This window comes from Euprymna scolopes, chromosome 13 (genome assembly GCF_053919585.1).
Source record: "Euprymna scolopes isolate OS-2025 chromosome 13, ASM5391958v1, whole genome shotgun sequence".
Classification (NCBI taxonomy): Eukaryota; Metazoa; Mollusca; class Cephalopoda; order Sepiida; family Sepiolidae; genus Euprymna; species Euprymna scolopes.
In genome coordinates, this window is record NC_136494.1 from 36113832 (window position 1) to 36118831 (window position 5000).

General features: G+C 31.7%; 1 protein-coding gene across 1 annotated transcript in view; it reads left to right on the top strand.

The window, feature by feature from the left end:
• The window catches only part of LOC145291974 (uncharacterized), a 635233-nt gene that overhangs the window by 374802 nt on the left and 255431 nt on the right, over positions 1-5000 (top strand). The gene's annotated exons all lie outside the window — the stretch shown is intronic.

Sequence of the window (5000 nt, forward strand, 5' to 3'; positions counted from 1 at the left end):
AAAACACTTTGAAATAAGTTAAAAACATATTTAATCTGAAAAGGAAACACTAGATAAATGGATAGTCCTTAATTCGCGGAGTTTCGAAGAAATACCCTCCTTCTCATCAGAGGGTAGGAATTAGCAAAATGCGGGATCGGATTTTGCATGCAGAAGTATTTAATGAAACCACAAGTAAGTCAAAGATCTTACAAAGTGTTTTTTAACATATTTTATTAACTGTTTGCTCATATATATATATATATATATATATATATATATATATATATATATATATATATATATTGATACTGTGACCGCAGAATTCTTTGTATCCTTTTTAACGATTTATTAAAAGCTATTATGCTTTCAATAAATCGTTAAAAAAATATACGTTAGCTGAAATCGTTGTTCATTTATTGAAGTTATTAATGATTCATAAATGCTAGACTAGACCACTTGGATTTAGGCCCAAATCAAAATCTAGACTCACTGGGCATCCCTTTTTATGATACCCACATATTCTTTTCGTGGTGTGTCCCTTAGTGACTTTATTAGAATTCCCACATATGGATCGTTATTTTCCCTCTTTTTCAGCTAGAAACTGTACTGGGATGAATGGATTACTACAAACATTAGTACATTTCACATATTAATTTATTGATTCAACTCCACAATAATCACCAACTGGTCGATTGTGTCACATGTTCCTTGAAGTTTTTATTATAATTTGTGTTCCAGTTTGAAATGTCACCAAGAAGAGAGTGAATTATTCCTGCTTGGTAGTTAGATGATCTCATCCACTTCCATTTCATGGGTCGCCTTTGACCCCTAGGTCTCGCTTAAACTTTTTGTTTTAATGATATTTGATGCTGCGAAGTGGATGTAGTTTTTCAGTTGAGCAGTTAACGACAGTATGAATTATAAAGATGCAGAGGTACTCAGAGGTTTTTGAAATCGTGTTCATGCTTCCAATGTCCCGGATTCATGCTTCCAATGTCCCGGATTCATGCTTCCAATGTCCCGGATTCATGCTTGTTCAGTGCAAAGGCCGAATTTGTCGCTGCTCTGCATTCGACTCTTCTTATTTATTTATTTATTTATTATTGGCTCGCATCGAGCTTTCACACAAGTCACCAAAGATCTGATTGGAAACCTGTGGTGTTCTCTGGAAGCTGAGTGACAACAAGTCTCCCCAGACGTCCAGCCCTCTCCACCTCCTTCGATAGCATTTGCAAATAAATTTGCATCATCGCAACAACCCCTTACCATTGGTTTCTCGCTCGTAGCGGCCATTGGTCTATACTGAAATTTGAGTGGCACTAAGCCTCCCTAAGGTCGCAGTTCTCTTTGCGCTTGTTCAGTGGAGGCCTGGTCAGCGCTCTCTCTTCAGTCTTTCCATCCTCCTTGGCTGTTCTCGGCTCTTTGGTGGTATTGCTTTGGGGGGGGGCGGTGATGAGACAATGGGAGGGGATGCGTGATGGGGATGTAGAACTTGTAGATATGCAGCTTCAGTGTTCTTCATTCCCTGTAACGCTTCTTCGTTATATTGTATACTTGTATTATTTTCCGCATTCAAAGGGCTTTCCTTAATATTTCGGCCGTTTTCATTATTGTTAGTCGTTGTATTTTTGCAGCCATTCCTCTGATTCCAATTTCTCCCATTCTTTTTTCAAAGTTTTTCATTATTATCATTATTATTATTATTATTATTATTATTATTATTATTATTATTATCAAGAAAGGAGTCATCAAGGCCTGAAGGCAACTCGAAGAAAAGGGTTAGTGAGTGTTAGGTGATTAGTAAGACAATAATGTAGTGGAAATTAGGTAGATTTTGATTATTTAATGGGCGCGGTTGAAAAAACTTATTCACATTAGATTTCAAGACGATCATGGTGTAGTCAGTTGAAAAGCAGACCGGCGCTACAGAGTTCCACAGGCAAACAGTTTTAGGAAATAAGCTTTGTTAATGGAATTTGCGTTTAGATTTACGCACAGAGTAGGGAGAGTTGTTAACAGTGGTTGCAGTTAGACGAGTGTTTGATGTAAAAGTTTTGCGTGGTGTAGGTGGGGGCCTGATGCTTCTAATTATTCCAGTCCTCCGAATTTGTGCTCCAGCGACAAAGACTTCGTCGGAAAATACCTTTTCATCTTTTGAATGATGTCTGGTCAATCTTCGTGCTTACCGAATGGCTTCAATCTTCCATTGTGGTCAATATATATATATATATATATATATATATATATATATATATATATATATATATATATATATATATATATATAAGGCGTTTATAGTTGAGTAGATTCTATCACAAATCTTTTATCTTTTTTTCACCTGCCTATTTTGATGTGGAGTGTACATTTCGCTACACGATAGATAAAAACGTCGGGTTATGTTTCAGCGGTTTCATTAATGCGTGATTCATTGTCCGGACTTCGATCTTGCTCCGTCTGACCTTTGGTACAACCGTACTCTTACTTTTATTCTTTATTTCTGTCGTTGATGGATGATGTCTTGTTTTATCATCTCAGTTCGATGCAATTTCGCATCCTTTTATATTCAAATATGGTTTTGAATACATTATTGCATTATTGTACATGGCAAGATATTTAATCCGCTGCGTATGTGAACGAGTGCGTGCGCGCGCGCGCACACACACACACACACACACACATATATATATATATATATATGTATATATATATATATATATATATATATATATATATACTAGCAAAAGTACCCGTCGTTGCCTGGGTTCAAAAACAGCCTACAGAAAATGGACCCTGATTTATGAAAGTATGATAGGTTATGAAAAGGAAGGGTTGTAAAGAGATAGCTTCGAATTTGGGGGTATCAAAACCAAAGCCAAATATGATGAAAGTAAAAATAGATAAACCCCATAACTTATTATACCATACCTGTTCACACTGAAACACTTATCACAATATTCTGTGAATCTATATTAAAAAACCTTGTTAAACTTTGTAACATATTTCCATTCAATGGAGGTCAGGTGCGAACGAACAACCCATAATTTTATTATACCATATTTCTTCAAACTGAAACATAATTATCAAAGTATACTTACGAAGGTAGATATGAAAAGTCTTTATTAAAGTTTGTGCCTATTTCCATTCTATGGAGGGCAGGCGCGAACGCAGAGCCCACAATTTTATTATACCATACTATTTAAGTTAAAACATACTTATCAAAGTATTATTATGTACATCTATATCAAAAACACTTGTAAACGTTTTTTTTTAATTTTTTTATTTTTTATTTCTATACTTTGTGGACCAGGCACGTACGCAGACGCCACAATTTTAATGAATCATCATTATACCAGATCAAACATACCCATTCATGTGTCTCGATACATCTTCTATCATTATATGTGATCAGTTTTCTATAATAGTCAACCATATAGGAGCCTATTCGTGACCACACACACACACACACACACACACACACACACACACACACACACACACAGACGTTCAGCTTTATATTATAGGTATACTAGTAATGCAAATTAGGCATTCAATGTTTGGTGAAAAAATAATGTCGTTTTTTAAATCATTTTCAAGTCATATTCCAAATAAAATGTATACACAACAGTATTAAAGTTTCTAGTAGCTGTTTCAAAACAATGTTTACTTTATAAGAAAAAATTTTTTTTCAAGAACATGTAAGTAGCCAGAAAATCAACCACGACAATGTTTGCAAAAGTTCAATTTGCACCTACGCACGTTTGTAATTAACATATGTATTCATACTGAATCTTTTATTTCACCTCTGACTGGAGAAGAAAAGAGTTCTCCAAAAGTTCTCACTAGGGCTATGAAAACAGAATATTCTTTTCATTGTTTTGACTCTCGAGTATATATCCGACACGGACACAGTTAATCAACCGAGAACCTCATCGCTCTATATAAAAGCATATAAAATATGCACGGATACACACTCGAGAGTCAAAACAATGGAAAGAATATGCTGTGGGCATATCCCTAGTTATCACTCCCCCAAATGAGAAAGACTGATAAACAAAAGCAGAGGGTTACAGATTTGTGTATTTATTTTTTAATTTATCTTTATATATATATATATATATATATATATATATATATATGTATATATACGTATATATACGTATATATATATATGTATATATATGTATATATACGTATATATATATTTATATATATGTATATATACGTATATATATGTATATGTATATATATGTATATGTATATATATGTATATATATGTATGTATATATATGTATATGTATATATATGTATATATATATGTATATGGATATATATATGTATATATATATGTATATGGATATATATATGTATATATATATGTATATGTATATATATATATGTATATGTATATATATATGTATATGTATGTATATGTATATATATATATGTATATGTATATATATATATGTATATGCATATATATATGTATATGTATATATATGTATATATATATGTATATGTATATATATATATATGTATATGTATATGTATATGTATATATATATGTATATATATATATATATATATATATGTATATATATATGTGTATATATATGTATATATATGTATATATATGTATATATATATATATATATATATATATATGTATATATACATTGATGATCATATTTATTGGCACGGTAAAATAAAAGTTAAATTTTGTCTAATAAATTCTAAAAAAGGGATTAAATTAAAGAAAATAACAAAGTATATTATGTATTTTTAACTGGCCTTTCCGATGCAGCAATCGGATTTTAGAAAGAATAAATAACAAAGGAACAACAAACATAATTGCAAAAAACCCTTGTTCAAAATTATTGGCACGGCTTTGTTTTTCTTTTAGTATCAGTATAATATCAATCAATTTCCGGTTTACGTGCTTTCTGAACATTTTATAGCCATATTATGCTTGTTTAACGCTAATTCAGTGAATAATTTTTTTCAGATAATTTTTAGATAGC